Genomic DNA, 16870 nt, shown 5'->3' with positions numbered 1-16870 from the left:
GATATTGTCTAAGTTCCTTATATATCCAACGTTAAAACAACACTAAACATGCATCTCTTCGACAATGTGATGTACTTTTTGTAATTTGTAGGTGTACAATCTGCGGCGCTCGGCGGCTTTCAGAGAGAAGTGAAAAAGCTTACGGCACCTGGGATTCCCAGGCGGTCTTCCATCCAGGTACTAACCAGGCCCTGCTCTGCTTAGCTTCCGAGATCAGACGAGATCGGGCGGAACCAGAGAGGTATGGCCGTAAGCTGCTTTTTATCTTTTTCCTAATCCTTTATAATGCGTCAAAAAATTATGTCACGCCTGCCGTTGGCATCTTTGTGTGGGTTAAATAAGGGTATGCAAAGAAGGCTGTGACATCCTATGCCGAAAATTGGATGGACTAGAGAAGACCCGGCCAGGAGTCCCAGCCAATCGGTGGATGGCCATTGCAGTCCCAGCCACCTCAAATGGCCTGACGATGGTATGGACGTAAGCCACCTTTCATCTTCTTCCTATTGCATCTCTTCTACAATGTGAAATACTTTTTACAATTGTGTAGGTGTACAATCTGCGGCGCTGGGCGGCTTTCGGAGAGAGAAGTGAAAAAGCTTACGGCACCTGGGATTCCCAGGCGGTCTTCCATCCAGGTACTAACCAGGCCCTGCTCTGCTTAGCTTCCGAGATCAGACGAGATCGGGCGGAACCAGAGAGGTATGGCCGTAAGCTGCTTTTTATCTTTTTCCTAATCCTTTAGAACGTGTCAAAGATAATCAGAAGAGTTTCTTTTTCTAAAATTGAAGCAGTTCTTAGGATTGGCAAGAGAGGTTCCTAAAACCTGAAGGTAACTTTACTTTTCTTCACTGGCAATTCTAACATGTTGGGTTAGCACCTGTATTTCAACGGCTAAATTACAAACAAAAGTAGGCCAATTGTTAAATGTTGATCAACACTAATTTAGCAACCATGAAACGGAATCAATTTTGATGATATTGTCTAAGTTCCTTATATATCCAACGTTAAAACAACACTAAACATGCATCTCTTCGACAATGTGATATACTTTTTGTAATTTGTAGGTGTACAATCTGCGGCGCTCGGCGGCTTTCAGAGAGAAGTGAAAAAGCTTACGGCACCTGGGATTCCCAGGCGGTCTTCCATCCAGGTACTAACCAGGCCCTGCTCTGCTTAGCTTCCGAGATCAGACGAGATCGGGCGGAACCAGAGAGGTATGGCCGTAAGCTGCTTTTTATCTTTTTCCTAATCCTTTATAATGCGTCAAAAAATTATGTCACGCCTGCCGTTGGCATCTTTGTGTGGGTTAAATAAGGGTATGCAAAGAAGGCTGTGACATCCTATGCCGAAAATTGGATGGACTAGAGAAGACCCGGCCAGGAGTCCCAGCCAATCGGTGGATGGCCATTGCAGTCCCCGCCACCTCAAATGGCCTGACGATGGTATGGACGTAAGCCACCTTTCATCTTCTTCCTATTGCATGTCTTCTACAATGTGAATTTTTTTTTACAATTGTGCAGGTGTACAATTTACGGCGCTGGGCGGCTTTCAGAGAGAGAAGTGAAAAAGCTTACGGCACCTGGGATTCCCAGGCGGTCTTCCATCCAGGTACTAACCAGGCCCTGCTCTGCTTAGCTTCCGAGATCAGACGAGATCGGGCGGAACCAGAGAGGTATGGCCGTAAGCTGCATTTTATCTTTTTCCTAATCCTTTAGAACGTGTCAAAGAAAATCAGAAAAGTTTCTTTTTCTAAAATTGAAGCAGTTCTTAGGATTGGCAAGAGAGGTTCCTAAAGCCTGAAGGTAACTTTACTTTTCTTCACTGGCAATTCTAACATGTTGGGTTAGCACCTGTATTTCAACGGCTAAATTACAAACAATAGTATGCCAATCGTAAATGTTGATCAACACTAATTTAGCAATCATGAAACGGAATCATTTTGGATAATATTGTCTAATTTCCTTTCATATCCAACGTTAAAACAACACTAAACATGTATCTCTTCTACAATGTGATATTCTTTTTGTAATTTGTAGGTGTACAATCTGCGGCGCTCGGCGGCTTTCGGAGAGAGAAGTGAAAAAGCTTACGGCACCTGGGATTCCCAGGCGGTCTTCCATCCAGGTACTAACCAGGCCCTGCTCTGCTTAGCTTCCGAGATCAGACGAGATCGGGCGGAACCAGAGAGGTATGGCCGTAAGCTGCTTTTTATCTTTTTCCTAATCCTTTATAATGCGTCAATGAATTATGACACGCCTGCCGTTGGCATCTTTGTGTGGGTTAAATAAGGGTATGCAAAGAAGGCTGTGACATCCCATGCCGAAAATTGGATGGACTAGAGAAGACCCGCCCAGGGGTCCCAGCCAATCGGTGAATGGCCATTGCAGTCCCCGCCACCTCAAACGGCCTGACGATGGTATGGACGTAAGCCACCTTTCATCTTCTTCCTATTGCATGTCTTCTACAATGTGAAATTTTTTTTACAATTGTGCAGGTGTACAATTTACGGCGCTGGGCGGCTTTCAGAGAGAGAAGTGAAAAAGCTTACGGCACCTGGGATTCCCAGGCGGTCTTCCATCCAGGTACTAACCAGGCCCTGCTCTGCTTAGCTTCCGAGATCAGACGAGATCGGGCGGAACCAGAGAGGTATGGCCGTAAGCTGCTTTTTATCTTTTTCCTAATCCTTTAGAACGTGTCAAAGAAAATCAGAAAAGTTTCTTTTTCTAAAATTGAAGCAGTTCTTAGGATTGGCAAGAGAGGTTCCTAAAGCCTGAAGGTAACTTTACTTTTCTTCACTGGCAATTCTAACATGTTGGGTTAGCACCTGTATTTCAACGGCTAAATTACAAACAATAGTATGCCAATCGTAAATGTTGATCAACACTAATTTAGCAATCATGAAACGGAATCATTTTGGATAATATTGTCTAATTTCCTTTCATATCCAACGTTAAAACAACACTAAACATGTATCTCTTCTACAATGTGATATTCTTTTTGTAATTTGTAGGTGTACAATCTGCGGCGCTCGGCGGCTTTCGGAGAGAGAAGTGAAAAAGCTTACGGCACCTGGGATTCCCAGGCGGTCTTCCATCCGGGTACTAACCAGGCCCTGCTCTGCTTAGCTTCCGAGATCAGACGAGATCGGGCGGAACCAGAGAGGTATGGCCGTAAGCTGCTTTTTATCTTTTTCCTAATCCTTTATAATGCGTCAATGAATTATGACACGCCTGCCGTTGGCATCTTTGTGTGGGTTAAATAAGGGTATGCAAAGAAGGCTGTGACATCCCATGCCGAAAATTGGATGGACTAGAGAAGACCCGCCCAGGGGTCCCAGCCAATCGGTGAATGGCCATTGCAGTCCCCGCCACCTCAAATGGCCTGACGATGGTATGGACGTAAGCCACCTTTCATCTTCTTCCTATTGCATGTCTTCTACAATGTGAATTTTTTTTTACAATTGTGCAGGTGTACAATTTACGGCGCTGGGCGGCTTTCAGAGAGAGAAGTGAAAAAGCTTACGGCACCTGGGATTCCCAGGCGGTCTTCCATCCAGGTACTAACCAGGCCCTGCTCTGCTTAGCTTCCGAGATCAGACGAGATCGGGCGGAACCAGAGAGGTATGGCCGTAAGCTGCATTTTATCTTTTTCCTAATCCTTTAGAACGTGTCAAAGAAAATCAGAAAAGTTTCTTTTTCTAAAATTGAAGCAGTTCTTAGGATTGGCAAGAGAGGTTCCTAAAGCCTGAAGGTAACTTTACTTTTCTTCACTGGCAATTCTAACATGTTGGGTTAGCACCTGTATTTCAACGGCTAAATTACAAACAATAGTATGCCAATCGTAAATGTTGATCAACACTAATTTAGCAATCATGAAACGGAATCATTTTGGATAATATTGTCTAATTTCCTTTCATATCCAACGTTAAAACAACACTAAACATGTATCTCTTCTACAATGTGATATTCTTTTTGTAATTTGTAGGTGTACAATCTGCGGCGCTCGGCGGCTTTCGGAGAGAGAAGTGAAAAAGCTTACGGCACCTGGGATTCCCAGGCGGTCTTCCATCCAGGTACTAACCAGGCCCTGCTCTGCTTAGCTTCCGAGATCAGACGAGATCGGGCGGAACCAGAGAGGTATGGCCGTAAGCTGCTTTTTATCTTTTTCCTAATCCTTTATAATGCGTCAATGAATTATGACACGCCTGCCGTTGGCATCTTTGTGTGGGTTAAATAAGGGTATGCAAAGAAGGCTGTGACATCCCATGCCGAAAATTGGATGGACTAGAGAAGACCCGCCCAGGGGTCCCAGCCAATCGGTGAATGGCCATTGCAGTCCCCGCCACCTCAAATGGCCTGACGATGGTATGGACGTAAGCCACCTTTCATCTTCTTCCTATTGCATCTCTTCTACAATGTGAAATCTTTTTTACAATTGTGCAGGTGTACAATTTACGGCGCTGGGCGGCTTTCAGAGAGAGAAGTGAAAAAGCTTACGGCACCTGGGATTCCCAGGCGGTCTTCCATCCAGGTACTAACCAGGCCCTGCTCTGCTTAGCTTCCGAGATCAGACGAGATCGGGCGGAACCAGAGAGGTATGGCCGTAAGCTGCTTTTTATCTTTTTCCTAATCCTTTATAATGCGTCAATGAATTATGACACGCCTGCCGTTGGCATCTTTGTGTGGGTTAAATAAGGGTATGCAAAGAAGGCTGTGACATCCCATGCCGAAAATTGGATGGACTAGAGAAGACCCGCCCAGGGGTCCCAGCCAATCGGTGAATGGCCATTGCAGTCCCCGCCACCTCAAATGGCCTGACGATGGTATGGACGTAAGCCACCTTTCATCTTCTTCCTATTGCATCTCTTCTACAATGTGACATTTTTTTTACAATTGTGTAGGTGTACAATCTACGGCGCTGGGCGGCTTTCAGAGAGAGAAGTGAAAAAGCTTACAGCACCTGGGATTCCCAGGCGGTCTTCCATCCAGGTACTAACCAGGCCCTGCTCTGCTTAGCTTCCGAGATCAGACGAGATTGGGCGGAACCAGAGAGGTATGGCCGTAAGCTGCTTTTTATCTTTTTCCTAATCCTTTATAATGCGTCAATGAATTATGACACGCCTGCCGTTGGCATCTTTGTGTGGGTTAAATAAGGGTATGCAAAGAAGGCTGTGACATCCCATGCCGAAAATTGGATGGACTAGAGAAGACCCGCCCAGGGGTCCCAGCCAATCGGTGAATGGCCATTGCAGTCCCCGCCACCTCAAATGGCCTGACGATGGTATGGACGTAAGCCACCTTTCATCTTCTTCCTATTGCATGTCTTCTTTAATGTGAAATTTTTTTTACAATTGTGCAGGTGTACAATTTACGGCGCTGGGCGGCTTTCAGAGAGAGAAGTGAAAAAGCTTACGGCACCTGGGATTCCCAGGCGGTCTTCCATCCAGGTACTAACCAGGCCCTGCTCTGCTTAGCTTCCGAGATCAGACGAGATCGGGCGGAACCAGAGAGGTATGGCCGTAAGCTGCTTTTCATCTTTTTCCTAATCCTTTAAAACGTGTCAAAGATAATCAGAAGTTTCTTTTTCTAAAATTGAAGCAGTTCTTAGCATTGGCAAGAGAGGTTCCTAAAGCCTGAAGGTAACTTTACTTTTCTTCACTGGCAATTCTAACATGTTGGGTTAGCACCTGTATTTCAACGGCTAAATTACAAACAATAGTATGCCAATCGTAAATGTTGATCAACACTAATTTAGCAATCATGAAACGGAATCATTTTGGATAATATTGTCTAATTTCCTTTCATATCCAACGTTAAAACAACACTAAACATGTATCTCTTCTACAATGTGATATTCTTTTTGTAATTTGTAGGTGTACAATCTGCGGCGCTCGGCGGCTTTCGGAGAGAGAAGTGAAAAAGCTTACGGCACCTGGGATTCCCAGGCGGTCTTCCATCCAGGTACTAACCAGGCCCTGCTCTGCTTAGCTTCCGAGATCAGACGAGATCGGGCGGAACCAGAGAGGTATGGCCGTAAGCTGCTTTTTATCTTTTTCCTAATCCTTTATAATGCGTCAAAAAATTATGTCACGCCTGCCGTTGGCATCTTTGTGTGGGTTAAATAAGGGTATGCAAAGAAGGCTGTGACATCCTATGCCGAAAATTGGATGGACTAGAGAAGACCCGGCCAGGAGTCCCAGCCAATCGGTGGATGGCCATTGCAGTCCCCGCCACCTCAAATGGCCTGACGATGGTATGGACGTAAGCCACCTTTCATCTTCTTCCTATTGCATCTCTTCTACAATGTGAAATACTTTTTACAATTGTGTAGGTGTACAATCTGCGGCGCTGGGCGGCTTTCGGAGAGAGAAGTGAAAAAGCTTACGGCACCTGGGATTCCCAGGCGGTCTTCCATCCAGGTACTAACCAGGCCCTGCTCTGCTTAGCTTCCGAGATCAGACGAGATCGGGCGGAACCAGAGAGGTATGGCCGTAAGCTGCTTTTTATCTTTTTCCTAATCCTTTAGAACGTGTCAAAGATAATCAGAAGAGTTTCTTTTTCTAAAATTGAAGCAGTTCTTAGGATTGGCAAGAGAGGTTCCTAAAACCTGAAGGTAACTTTACTTTTCTTCACTGGCAATTCTAACATGTTGGGTTAGCACCTGTATTTCAACGGCTAAATTACAAACAAAAGTAGGCCAATTGTTAAATGTTGATCAACACTAATTTAGCAACCATGAAACGGAATCAATTTTGATGATATTGTCTAAGTTCCTTATATATCCAACGTTAAAACAACACTAAACATGCATCTCTTCGACAATGTGATATACTTTTTGTAATTTGTAGGTGTACAATCTGCGGCGCTCGGCGGCTTTCAGAGAGAAGTGAAAAAGCTTACGGCACCTGGGATTCCCAGGCGGTCTTCCATCCAGGTACTAACCAGGCCCTGCTCTGCTTAGCTTCCGAGATCAGACGAGATCGGGCGGAACCAGAGAGGTATGGCCGTAAGCTGCTTTTTATCTTTTTCCTAATCCTTTATAATGCGTCAAAAAATTATGTCACGCCTGCCGTTGGCATCTTTGTGTGGGTTAAATAAGGGTATGCAAAGAAGGCTGTGACATCCTATGCCGAAAATTGGATGGACTAGAGAAGACCCGGCCAGGAGTCCCAGCCAATCGGTGGATGGCCATTGCAGTCCCCGCCACCTCAAATGGCCTGACGATGGTATGGACGTAAGCCACCTTTCATCTTCTTCCTATTGCATCTCTTCTACAATGTGACATTTTTTTTACAATTGTGTAGGTGTACAATCTACGGCGCTGGGCGGCTTTCAGAGAGAGAAGTGAAAAAGCTTACAGCACCTGGGATTCCCAGGCGGTCTTCCATCCAGGTACTAACCAGGCCCTGCTCTGCTTAGCTTCCGAGATCAGACGAGATTGGGCGGAACCAGAGAGGTATGGCCGTAAGCTGCTTTTTATCTTTTTCCTAATCCTTTATAATGCGTCAATGAATTATGACACGCCTGCCGTTGGCATCTTTGTGTGGGTTAAATAAGGGTATGCAAAGAAGGCTGTGACATCCCATGCCGAAAATTGGATGGACTAGAGAAGACCCGCCCAGGGGTCCCAGCCAATCGGTGAATGGCCATTGCAGTCCCCGCCACCTCAAATGGCCTGACGATGGTATGGACGTAAGCCACCTTTCATCTTCTTCCTATTGCATGTCTTCTTTAATGTGAAATTTTTTTTACAATTGTGCAGGTGTACAATTTACGGCGCTGGGCGGCTTTCAGAGAGAGAAGTGAAAAAGCTTACGGCACCTGGGATTCCCAGGCGGTCTTCCATCCAGGTACTAACCAGGCCCTGCTCTGCTTAGCTTCCGAGATCAGACGAGATCGGGCGGAACCAGAGAGGTATGGCCGTAAGCTGCTTTTCATCTTTTTCCTAATCCTTTAAAACGTGTCAAAGATAATCAGAAGTTTCTTTTTCTAAAATTGAAGCAGTTCTTAGCATTGGCAAGAGAGGTTCCTAAAGCCTGAAGGTAACTTTACTTTTCTTCACTGGCAATTCTAACATGTTGGGTTAGCACCTGTATTTCAACGGCTAAATTACAAACAATAGTATGCCAATTGTAAATGTTGATCAACACTAATTTAGCAATCATGAAACGGAATCATTTTGGATAATATTGTCTAATTTCCTTTCATATCCAACGTTAAAACAACACTAAACATGTATCTCTTCTACAATGTGATATTCTTTTTGTAATTTGTAGGTGTACAATCTGCGGCGCTCGGCGGCTTTCGGAGAGAGAAGTGAAAAAGCTTACGGCACCTGGGATTCCCAGGCGGTCTTCCATCCAGGTACTAACCAGGCCCTGCTCTGCTTAGCTTCCGAGATCAGACGAGATCGGGCGGAACCAGAGAGGTATGGCCGTAAGCTGCTTTTTATCTTTTTCCTAATCCTTTATAATGCGTCAAAAAATTATGTCACGCCTGCCGTTGGCATCTTTGTGTGGGTTAAATAAGGGTATGCAAAGAAGGCTGTGACATCCTATGCCGAAAATTGGATGGACTAGAGAAGACCCGGCCAGGAGTCCCAGCCAATCGGTGGATGGCCATTGCAGTCCCCGCCACCTCAAATGGCCTGACGATGGTATGGACGTAAGCCACCTTTCATCTTCTTCCTATTGCATCTCTTCTACAATGTGAAATACTTTTTACAATTGTGTAGGTGTACAATCTGCGGCGCTGGGCGGCTTTCGGAGAGAGAAGTGAAAAAGCTTACGGCACCTGGGATTCCCAGGCGGTCTTCCATCCAGGTACTAACCAGGCCCTGCTCTGCTTAGCTTCCGAGATCAGACGAGATCGGGCGGAACCAGAGAGGTATGGCCGTAAGCTGCTTTTTATCTTTTTCCTAATCCTTTAGAACGTGTCAAAGATAATCAGAAGAGTTTCTTTTTCTAAAATTGAAGCAGTTCTTAGGATTGGCAAGAGAGGTTCCTAAAACCTGAAGGTAACTTTACTTTTCTTCACTGGCAATTCTAACATGTTGGGTTAGCACCTGTATTTCAACGGCTAAATTACAAACAAAAGTAGGCCAATTGTTAAATGTTGATCAACACTAATTTAGCAACCATGAAACGGAATCAATTTTGATGATATTGTCTAAGTTCCTTATATATCCAACGTTAAAACAACACTAAACATGCATCTCTTCGACAATGTGATATACTTTTTGTAATTTGTAGGTGTACAATCTGCGGCGCTCGGCGGCTTTCAGAGAGAAGTGAAAAAGCTTACGGCACCTGGGATTCCCAGGCGGTCTTCCATCCAGGTACTAACCAGGCCCTGCTCTGCTTAGCTTCCGAGATCAGACGAGATCGGGCGGAACCAGAGAGGTATGGCCGTAAGCTGCTTTTTATCTTTTTCCTAATCCTTTATAATGCGTCAAAAAATTATGTCACGCCTGCCGTTGGCATCTTTGTGTGGGTTAAATAAGGGTATGCAAAGAAGGCTGTGACATCCTATGCCGAAAATTGGATGGACTAGAGAAGACCCGGCCAGGAGTCCCAGCCAATCGGTGGATGGCCATTGCAGTCCCCGCCACCTCAAATGGCCTGACGATGGTATGGACGTAAGCCACCTTTCATCTTCTTCCTATTGCATGTCTTCTTTAATGTGAAATTTTTTTTACAATTGTGCAGGTGTACAATTTACGGCGCTGGGCGGCTTTCAGAGATAGAAGTGAAAAAGCTTACGGCACCTGGGATTCCCAGGCGGTCTTCCATCCAGGTACTAACCAGGCCCTGCTCTGCTTAGCTTCCGAGATCAGACGAGATCGGGCGGAACCAGAGAGGTATGGCCGTAAGCTGCTTTTCATCTTTTTCCTAATCCTTTAAAACGTGTCAAAGATAATCAGAAGTTTCTTTTTCTAAAATTGAAGCAGTTCTTAGCATTGGCAAGAGAGGTTCCTAAAGCCTGAAGGTAACTTTACTTTTCTTCACTGGCAATTCTAACATGTTGGGTTAGCACCTGTATTTCAACGGCTAAATTACAAACAATAGTATGCCAATCGTAAATGTTGATCAACACTAATTTAGCAATCATGAAACGGAATCATTTTGGATAATATTGTCTAATTTCCTTTCATATCCAACGTTAAAACAACACTAAACATGTATCTCTTCTACAATGTGATATTCTTTTTGTAATTTGTAGGTGTACAATCTGCGGCGCTCGGCGGCTTTCGGAGAGAGAAGTGAAAAAGCTTACGGCACCTGGGATTCCCAGGCGGTCTTCCATCCAGGTACTAACCAGGCCCTGCTCTGCTTAGCTTCCGAGATCAGACGAGATCGGGCGGAACCAGAGAGGTATGGCCGTAAGCTGCTTTTTATCTTTTTCCTAATCCTTTATAATGCGTCAAAAAATTATGTCACGCCTGCCGTTGGCATCTTTGTGTGGGTTAAATAAGGGTATGCAAAGAAGGCTGTGACATCCTATGCCGAAAATTGGATGGACTAGAGAAGACCCGGCCAGGAGTCCCAGCCAATCGGTGGATGGCCATTGCAGTCCCCGCCACCTCAAATGGCCTGACGATGGTATGGACGTAAGCCACCTTTCATCTTCTTCCTATTGCATCTCTTCTACAATGTGAAATACTTTTTACAATTGTGTAGGTGTACAATCTGCGGCGCTGGGCGGCTTTCGGAGAGAGAAGTGAAAAAGCTTACGGCACCTGGGATTCCCAGGCGGTCTTCCATCCAGGTACTAACCAGGCCCTGCTCTGCTTAGCTTCCGAGATCAGACGAGATCGGGCGGAACCAGAGAGGTATGGCCGTAAGCTGCTTTTTATCTTTTTCCTAATCCTTTAGAACGTGTCAAAGATAATCAGAAGAGTTTCTTTTTCTAAAATTGAAGCAGTTCTTAGGATTGGCAAGAGAGGTTCCTAAAACCTGAAGGTAACTTTACTTTTCTTCACTGGCAATTCTAACATGTTGGGTTAGCACCTGTATTTCAACGGCTAAATTACAAACAAAAGTAGGCCAATTGTTAAATGTTGATCAACACTAATTTAGCAACCATGAAACGGAATCAATTTTGATGATATTGTCTAAGTTCCTTATATATCCAACGTTAAAACAACACTAAACATGCATCTCTTCGACAATGTGATATACTTTTTGTAATTTGTAGGTGTACAATCTGCGGCGCTCGGCGGCTTTCAGAGAGAAGTGAAAAAGCTTACGGCACCTGGGATTCCCAGGCGGTCTTCCATCCAGGTACTAACCAGGCCCTGCTCTGCTTAGCTTCCGAGATCAGACGAGATCGGGCGGAACCAGAGAGGTATGGCCGTAAGCTGCTTTTTATCTTTTTCCTAATCCTTTATAATGCGTCAAAAAATTATGTCACGCCTGCCGTTGGCATCTTTGTGTGGGTTAAATAAGGGTATGCAAAGAAGGCTGTGACATCCTATGCCGAAAATTGGATGGACTAGAGAAGACCCGGCCAGGAGTCCCAGCCAATCGGTGGATGGCCATTGCAGTCCCCGCCACCTCAAATGGCCTGACGATGGTATGGACGTAAGCCACCTTTCATCTTCTTCCTATTGCATCTCTTCTACAATGTGAAATACTTTTTACAATTGTGTAGGTGTACAATCTGCGGCGCTGGGCGGCTTTCGGAGAGAGAAGTGAAAAAGCTTACGGCACCTGGGATTCCCAGGCGGTCTTCCATCCAGGTACTAACCAGGCCCTGCTCTGCTTAGCTTCCGAGATCAGACGAGATCGGGCGGAACCAGAGAGGTATGGCCGTAAGCTGCTTTAATATCTTTTTCCTAATCCTTTAGAACGTGTCAAAGATAATCAGAAAAGTTTCTTTTTCTAAAATTGAAGCAGTTCTTAGGATTGGCAAGAGAGGTTCCTAAAACCTGAAGGTAACTTTACTTTTCTTCACTGGCAATTCTAACATGTTGGGTTAGCACCTGTATATCAACGGCTAAATTACAAACAAAAGTATGCCAATTGTTAAATGTTGATCAACACTAATTTAGCAACCATGAAACGGAATCAATTTTGATGATATTGTCTAAGTTCCTTATATATCCAACGTTAAAACAACACTAAACATGCATCTCTTCGACAATGTGATGTACTTTTTGTAATTTGTAGGTGTACAATCTGCGGCGCTCGGCGGCTTTCAGAGAGAAGTGAAAAAGCTTACGGCACCTGGGATTCCCAGGCGGTCTTCCATCCAGGTACTAACCAGGCCCTGCTCTGCTTAGCTTACGAGATCAGACGAGATCGGGCGGAACCAGAGAGGTATGGCCGTAAGCTGCTTTTTATCTTTTTCCTAATCCTTTATAATGCGTCAAAAAATTATGTCACGCCTGCCGTTGGCATCTTTGTGTGGGTTAAATAAGGGTATGCAAAGAAGGCTGTGACATCCTATGCCGAAAATTGGATGGACTAGAGAAGACCCGGCCAGGAGTCCCAGCCAATCGGTGGATGGCCATTGCAGTCCCCGCCACCTCAAATGGCCTGACGATGGTATGGACGTAAGCCACCTTTCATCTTCTTCCTATTGCATCTCTTCTACAATGTGAAATACTTTTTACAATTGTGTAGGTGTACAATCTGCGGCGCTGGGCGGCTTTCGGAGAGAGAAGTGAAAAAGCTTACGGCACCTGGGATTCCCAGGCGGTCTTCCATCCAGGTACTAACCAGGCCCTGCTCTGCTTAGCTTCCGAGATCAGACGAGATCGGGCGGAACCAGAGAGGTATGGCCGTAAGCTGCTTTTTATCTTTTTCCTAATCCTTTATAATGCGTCAAAAAATTATGTCACGCCTGCCGTTGGCATCTTTGTGTGGGTTAAATAAGGGTATGCAAAGAAGGCTGTGATATCCTATGCCGAAAATTGGATGGACTAGAGAAGACCCGCCCAGGAGTCCCAGCCAATCGGTGGATGGCCATTGCAGTCCCCGCCACCTCAAATGGCCTGACGATGGTATGGACGTAAGCCACCTTTCATCTTCTTCCTATTGCATCTCTTCTACAATGTGAAATACTTTTTACAATTGTGTAGGTGTACAATCTGCGGCGCTGGGCGGCTTTCGGAGAGAGAAGTGAAAAAGCTTACGGCACCTGGGATTCCCAGGCGGTCTTCCATCCAGGTACTAACCAGGCCCTGCTCTGCTTAGCTTCCGAGATCAGACGAGATCGGGCGGAACCAGAGAGGTATGGCCGTAAGCTGCTTTTTATCTTTTTCCTAATCCTTTAGAACGTGTCAAAGATAATCAGAAGAGTTTCTTTTTCTAAAATTGAAGCAGTTCTTAGGATTGGCAAGAGAGGTTCCTAAAACCTGAAGGTAACTTTACTTTTCTTCACTGGCAATTCTAACATGTTGGGTTAGCACCTGTATTTCAACGGCTAAATTACAAACAAAAGTAGGCCAATTGTTAAATGTTGATCAACACTAATTTAGCAACCATGAAACGGAATCAATTTTGATGATATTGTCTAAGTTCCTTATATATCCAACGTTAAAACAACACTAAACATGCATCTCTTCGACAATGTGATATACTTTTTGTAATTTGTAGGTGTACAATCTGCGGCGCTCGGCGGCTTTCAGAGAGAAGTGAAAAAGCTTACGGCACCTGGGATTCCCAGGCGGTCTTCCATCCAGGTACTAACCAGGCCCTGCTCTGCTTAGCTTCCGAGATCAGACGAGATCGGGCGGAACCAGAGAGGTATGGCCGTAAGCTGCTTTTTATCTTTTTCCTAATCCTTTATAATGCGTCAAAAAATTATGTCACGCCTGCCGTTGGCATCTTTGTGTGGGTTAAATAAGGGTATGCAAAGAAGGCTGTGACATCCTATGCCGAAAATTGGATGGACTAGAGAAGACCCGGCCAGGAGTCCCAGCCAATCAGTGGATGGCCATTGCAGTCCCCGCCACCTCAAATGGCCTGACGATGGTATGGACGTAAGCCACCTTTCATCTTCTTCCTATTGCATCTCTTCTACAATGTGAAATACTTTTTACAATTGTGTAGGTGTACAATCTGCGGCGCTGGGCGGCTTTCGGAGAGAGAAGTGAAAAAGCTTACGGCACCTGGGATTCCCAGGCGGTCTTCCATCCAGGTACTAACCAGGCCCTGCTCTGCTTAGCTTCCGAGATCAGACGAGATCGGGCGGAACCAGAGAGGTATGGCCGTAAGCTGCTTTAATATCTTTTTCCTAATCCTTTAGAACGTGTCAAAGATAATCAGAAAAGTTTCTTTTTCTAAAATTGAAGCAGTTCTTAGGATTGGCAAGAGAGGTTCCTAAAACCTGAAGGTAACTTTACTTTTCTTCACTGGCAATTCTAACATGTTGGGTTAGCACCTGTATATCAACGGCTAAATTACAAACAAAAGTATGCCAATTGTTAAATGTTGATCAACACTAATTTAGCAACCATGAAACGGAATCAATTTTGATGATATTGTCTAAGTTCCTTATATATCCAACGTTAAAACAACACTAAACATGCATCTCTTCGACAATGTGATGTACTTTTTGTAATTTGTAGGTGTACAATCTGCGGCGCTCGGCGGCTTTCAGAGAGAAGTGAAAAAGCTTACGGCACCTGGGATTCCCAGGCGGTCTTCCATCCAGGTACTAACCAGGCCCTGCTCTGCTTAGCTTACGAGATCAGACGAGATCGGGCGGAACCAGAGAGGTATGGCCGTAAGCTGCTTTTTATCTTTTTCCTAATCCTTTATAATGCGTCAAAAAATTATGTCACGCCTGCCGTTGGCATCTTTGTGTGGGTTAAATAAGGGTATGCAAAGAAGGCTGTGACATCCTATGCCGAAAATTGGATGGACTAGAGAAGACCCGGCCAGGAGTCCCAGCCAATCGGTGGATGGCCATTGCAGTCCCCGCCACCTCAAATGGCCTGACGATGGTATGGACGTAAGCCACCTTTCATCTTCTTCCTATTGCATCTCTTCTACAATGTGAAATACTTTTTACAATTGTGTAGGTGTACAATCTGCGGCGCTGGGCGGCTTTCGGAGAGAGAAGTGAAAAAGCTTACGGCACCTGGGATTCCCAGGCGGTCTTCCATCCAGGTACTAACCAGGCCCTGCTCTGCTTAGCTTCCGAGATCAGACGAGATCGGGCGGAACCAGAGAGGTATGGCCGTAAGCTGCTTTTTATCTTTTTCCTAATCCTTTATAATGCGTCAAAAAATTATGTCACGCCTGCCGTTGGCATCTTTGTGTGGGTTAAATAAGGGTATGCAAAGAAGGCTGTGATATCCTATGCCGAAAATTGGATGGACTAGAGAAGACCCGCCCAGGAGTCCCAGCCAATCGGTGGATGGCCATTGCAGTCCCCGCCACCTCAAATGGCCTGACGATGGTATGGACGTAAGCCACCTTTCATCTTCTTCCTATTGCATCTCTTCTACAATGTGAAATACTTTTTACAATTGTGTAGGTGTACAATCTGCGGCGCTGGGCGGCTTTCGGAGAGAGAAGTGAAAAAGCTTACGGCACCTGGGATTCCCAGGCGGTCTTCCATCCAGGTACTAACCAGGCCCTGCTCTGCTTAGCTTCCGAGATCAGACGAGATCGGGCGGAACCAGAGAGGTATGGCCGTAAGCTGCTTTTTATCTTTTTCCTAATCCTTTAGAACGTGTCAAAGATAATCAGAAGAGTTTCTTTTTCTAAAATTGAAGCAGTTCTTAGGATTGGCAAGAGAGGTTCCTAAAACCTGAAGGTAACTTTACTTTTCTTCACTGGCAATTCTAACATGTTGGGTTAGCACCTGTATTTCAACGGCTAAATTACAAACAAAAGTAGGCCAATTGTTAAATGTTGATCAACACTAATTTAGCAACCATGAAACGGAATCAATTTTGATGATATTGTCTAAGTTCCTTATATATCCAACGTTAAAACAACACTAAACATGCATCTCTTCGACAATGTGATATACTTTTTGTAATTTGTAGGTGTACAATCTGCGGCGCTCGGCGGCTTTCAGAGAGAAGTGAAAAAGCTTACGGCACCTGGGATTCCCAGGCGGTCTTCCATCCAGGTACTAACCAGGCCCTGCTCTGCTTAGCTTCCGAGATCAGACGAGATCGGGCGGAACCAGAGAGGTATGGCCGTAAGCTGCTTTTTATCTTTTTCCTAATCCTTTATAATGCGTCAAAAAATTATGTCACGCCTGCCGTTGGCATCTTTGTGTGGGTTAAATAAGGGTATGCAAAGAAGGCTGTGACATCCTATGCCGAAAATTGGATGGACTAGAGAAGACCCGGCCAGGAGTCCCAGCCAATCAGTGGATGGCCATTGCAGTCCCCGCCACCTCAAATGGCCTGACGATGGTATGGACGTAAGCCACCTTTCATCTTCTTCCTATTGCATCTCTTCTACAATGTGAAATACTTTTTACAATTGTGTAGGTGTACAATCTGCGGCGCTGGGCGGCTTTCGGAGAGAGAAGTGAAAAAGCTTACGGCACCTGGGATTCCCAGGCGGTCTTCCATCCAGGTACTAACCAGGCCCTGCTCTGCTTAGCTTCCGAGATCAGACGAGATCGGGCGGAACCAGAGAGGTATGGCCGTAAGCTGCTTTTTATCTTTTTCCTAATCCTTTAGAACGTGTCAAAGATAATCAGAAGAGTTTCTTTTTCTAAAATTGAAGCAGTTCTTAGGATTGGCAAGAGAGGTTCCTAAAACCTGAAGGTAACTTTACTTTTCTTCACTGGCAATTCTAACATGTTGGGTTAGCACCTGTATTTCAACGGCTAAATTACAAACAAAAGTAGGCCAATTGTTAAATGTTGATCAACACTAATTTAGCAACCATGAA

At 45.1% G+C, this 16870-nt stretch overlaps 35 non-coding genes across 35 annotated transcripts; all 35 read right to left on the bottom strand.

Annotated features, from left to right (window-relative positions):
• Positions 1–136: 136 nt before the first annotated feature.
• Positions 137–255, bottom strand: LOC134104761 (5S ribosomal RNA). The gene has a single exon (XR_009942146.1). It is a non-coding gene; the product is annotated as a 5S ribosomal RNA (ribosomal RNA).
• Positions 256–594: 339 nt separating this feature from the next.
• Positions 595–713, bottom strand: LOC134104760 (5S ribosomal RNA). The gene has a single exon (XR_009942145.1). It is a non-coding gene; the product is annotated as a 5S ribosomal RNA (ribosomal RNA).
• A 396-nt stretch (positions 714–1109) lies between these two features.
• On the bottom strand, positions 1110–1228 carry LOC134104758 (5S ribosomal RNA). Its single transcript, XR_009942143.1, has one exon. It is a non-coding gene; the product is annotated as a 5S ribosomal RNA (ribosomal RNA).
• Positions 1229–1567: 339 nt separating this feature from the next.
• LOC134104757 (5S ribosomal RNA) lies at positions 1568–1686 on the bottom strand. Its single transcript, XR_009942142.1, has one exon. It is a non-coding gene; the product is annotated as a 5S ribosomal RNA (ribosomal RNA).
• Positions 1687–2083: 397 nt separating this feature from the next.
• Positions 2084–2202, bottom strand: LOC134104756 (5S ribosomal RNA). Its single transcript, XR_009942141.1, has one exon. It is a non-coding gene; the product is annotated as a 5S ribosomal RNA (ribosomal RNA).
• A 339-nt stretch (positions 2203–2541) lies between these two features.
• LOC134104755 (5S ribosomal RNA) lies at positions 2542–2660 on the bottom strand. The gene has a single exon (XR_009942140.1). It is a non-coding gene; the product is annotated as a 5S ribosomal RNA (ribosomal RNA).
• A 397-nt stretch (positions 2661–3057) lies between these two features.
• On the bottom strand, positions 3058–3176 carry LOC134104886 (5S ribosomal RNA). Its single transcript, XR_009942259.1, has one exon. It is a non-coding gene; the product is annotated as a 5S ribosomal RNA (ribosomal RNA).
• Positions 3177–3515: 339 nt separating this feature from the next.
• LOC134104753 (5S ribosomal RNA) lies at positions 3516–3634 on the bottom strand. Its single transcript, XR_009942139.1, has one exon. It is a non-coding gene; the product is annotated as a 5S ribosomal RNA (ribosomal RNA).
• Positions 3635–4031: 397 nt separating this feature from the next.
• LOC134104752 (5S ribosomal RNA) lies at positions 4032–4150 on the bottom strand. Its single transcript, XR_009942138.1, has one exon. It is a non-coding gene; the product is annotated as a 5S ribosomal RNA (ribosomal RNA).
• Positions 4151–4489: 339 nt separating this feature from the next.
• Positions 4490–4608, bottom strand: LOC134104751 (5S ribosomal RNA). The gene has a single exon (XR_009942137.1). It is a non-coding gene; the product is annotated as a 5S ribosomal RNA (ribosomal RNA).
• A 339-nt stretch (positions 4609–4947) lies between these two features.
• On the bottom strand, positions 4948–5066 carry LOC134104985 (5S ribosomal RNA). The gene has a single exon (XR_009942349.1). It is a non-coding gene; the product is annotated as a 5S ribosomal RNA (ribosomal RNA).
• A 339-nt stretch (positions 5067–5405) lies between these two features.
• On the bottom strand, positions 5406–5524 carry LOC134104750 (5S ribosomal RNA). The gene has a single exon (XR_009942136.1). It is a non-coding gene; the product is annotated as a 5S ribosomal RNA (ribosomal RNA).
• A 395-nt stretch (positions 5525–5919) lies between these two features.
• LOC134104749 (5S ribosomal RNA) lies at positions 5920–6038 on the bottom strand. The gene has a single exon (XR_009942135.1). It is a non-coding gene; the product is annotated as a 5S ribosomal RNA (ribosomal RNA).
• A 339-nt stretch (positions 6039–6377) lies between these two features.
• LOC134104748 (5S ribosomal RNA) lies at positions 6378–6496 on the bottom strand. Its single transcript, XR_009942134.1, has one exon. It is a non-coding gene; the product is annotated as a 5S ribosomal RNA (ribosomal RNA).
• A 396-nt stretch (positions 6497–6892) lies between these two features.
• On the bottom strand, positions 6893–7011 carry LOC134104746 (5S ribosomal RNA). Its single transcript, XR_009942132.1, has one exon. It is a non-coding gene; the product is annotated as a 5S ribosomal RNA (ribosomal RNA).
• Positions 7012–7350: 339 nt separating this feature from the next.
• Positions 7351–7469, bottom strand: LOC134104984 (5S ribosomal RNA). The gene has a single exon (XR_009942348.1). It is a non-coding gene; the product is annotated as a 5S ribosomal RNA (ribosomal RNA).
• A 339-nt stretch (positions 7470–7808) lies between these two features.
• Positions 7809–7927, bottom strand: LOC134104745 (5S ribosomal RNA). Its single transcript, XR_009942131.1, has one exon. It is a non-coding gene; the product is annotated as a 5S ribosomal RNA (ribosomal RNA).
• A 395-nt stretch (positions 7928–8322) lies between these two features.
• On the bottom strand, positions 8323–8441 carry LOC134104744 (5S ribosomal RNA). Its single transcript, XR_009942130.1, has one exon. It is a non-coding gene; the product is annotated as a 5S ribosomal RNA (ribosomal RNA).
• Positions 8442–8780: 339 nt separating this feature from the next.
• On the bottom strand, positions 8781–8899 carry LOC134104742 (5S ribosomal RNA). The gene has a single exon (XR_009942129.1). It is a non-coding gene; the product is annotated as a 5S ribosomal RNA (ribosomal RNA).
• Positions 8900–9295: 396 nt separating this feature from the next.
• LOC134104741 (5S ribosomal RNA) lies at positions 9296–9414 on the bottom strand. The gene has a single exon (XR_009942128.1). It is a non-coding gene; the product is annotated as a 5S ribosomal RNA (ribosomal RNA).
• A 339-nt stretch (positions 9415–9753) lies between these two features.
• Positions 9754–9872, bottom strand: LOC134104740 (5S ribosomal RNA). Its single transcript, XR_009942127.1, has one exon. It is a non-coding gene; the product is annotated as a 5S ribosomal RNA (ribosomal RNA).
• A 395-nt stretch (positions 9873–10267) lies between these two features.
• On the bottom strand, positions 10268–10386 carry LOC134104739 (5S ribosomal RNA). The gene has a single exon (XR_009942126.1). It is a non-coding gene; the product is annotated as a 5S ribosomal RNA (ribosomal RNA).
• A 339-nt stretch (positions 10387–10725) lies between these two features.
• LOC134104738 (5S ribosomal RNA) lies at positions 10726–10844 on the bottom strand. The gene has a single exon (XR_009942125.1). It is a non-coding gene; the product is annotated as a 5S ribosomal RNA (ribosomal RNA).
• A 396-nt stretch (positions 10845–11240) lies between these two features.
• Positions 11241–11359, bottom strand: LOC134104737 (5S ribosomal RNA). The gene has a single exon (XR_009942124.1). It is a non-coding gene; the product is annotated as a 5S ribosomal RNA (ribosomal RNA).
• Positions 11360–11698: 339 nt separating this feature from the next.
• LOC134104736 (5S ribosomal RNA) lies at positions 11699–11817 on the bottom strand. The gene has a single exon (XR_009942123.1). It is a non-coding gene; the product is annotated as a 5S ribosomal RNA (ribosomal RNA).
• A 397-nt stretch (positions 11818–12214) lies between these two features.
• Positions 12215–12333, bottom strand: LOC134104967 (5S ribosomal RNA). Its single transcript, XR_009942333.1, has one exon. It is a non-coding gene; the product is annotated as a 5S ribosomal RNA (ribosomal RNA).
• A 339-nt stretch (positions 12334–12672) lies between these two features.
• LOC134104734 (5S ribosomal RNA) lies at positions 12673–12791 on the bottom strand. Its single transcript, XR_009942121.1, has one exon. It is a non-coding gene; the product is annotated as a 5S ribosomal RNA (ribosomal RNA).
• Positions 12792–13130: 339 nt separating this feature from the next.
• Positions 13131–13249, bottom strand: LOC134104733 (5S ribosomal RNA). The gene has a single exon (XR_009942120.1). It is a non-coding gene; the product is annotated as a 5S ribosomal RNA (ribosomal RNA).
• A 396-nt stretch (positions 13250–13645) lies between these two features.
• On the bottom strand, positions 13646–13764 carry LOC134104731 (5S ribosomal RNA). The gene has a single exon (XR_009942119.1). It is a non-coding gene; the product is annotated as a 5S ribosomal RNA (ribosomal RNA).
• A 339-nt stretch (positions 13765–14103) lies between these two features.
• On the bottom strand, positions 14104–14222 carry LOC134104730 (5S ribosomal RNA). The gene has a single exon (XR_009942118.1). It is a non-coding gene; the product is annotated as a 5S ribosomal RNA (ribosomal RNA).
• Positions 14223–14619: 397 nt separating this feature from the next.
• LOC134104966 (5S ribosomal RNA) lies at positions 14620–14738 on the bottom strand. Its single transcript, XR_009942332.1, has one exon. It is a non-coding gene; the product is annotated as a 5S ribosomal RNA (ribosomal RNA).
• Positions 14739–15077: 339 nt separating this feature from the next.
• Positions 15078–15196, bottom strand: LOC134104729 (5S ribosomal RNA). Its single transcript, XR_009942117.1, has one exon. It is a non-coding gene; the product is annotated as a 5S ribosomal RNA (ribosomal RNA).
• A 339-nt stretch (positions 15197–15535) lies between these two features.
• Positions 15536–15654, bottom strand: LOC134104728 (5S ribosomal RNA). Its single transcript, XR_009942116.1, has one exon. It is a non-coding gene; the product is annotated as a 5S ribosomal RNA (ribosomal RNA).
• Positions 15655–16050: 396 nt separating this feature from the next.
• LOC134104727 (5S ribosomal RNA) lies at positions 16051–16169 on the bottom strand. The gene has a single exon (XR_009942115.1). It is a non-coding gene; the product is annotated as a 5S ribosomal RNA (ribosomal RNA).
• A 339-nt stretch (positions 16170–16508) lies between these two features.
• LOC134104726 (5S ribosomal RNA) lies at positions 16509–16627 on the bottom strand. Its single transcript, XR_009942114.1, has one exon. It is a non-coding gene; the product is annotated as a 5S ribosomal RNA (ribosomal RNA).
• Between the last annotated feature and the right edge of the window lie 243 nt (positions 16628–16870).

The sequence above is a fragment of the Pungitius pungitius genome, chromosome 14, assembly GCF_949316345.1.
Source record: "Pungitius pungitius chromosome 14, fPunPun2.1, whole genome shotgun sequence".
Lineage (NCBI taxonomy): Eukaryota > Metazoa > Chordata > Actinopteri > Perciformes > Gasterosteidae > Pungitius > Pungitius pungitius.
Note: the sequence above shows the minus strand (reverse complement) of the source record. Positions and strands in the feature narration are given on the sequence as shown.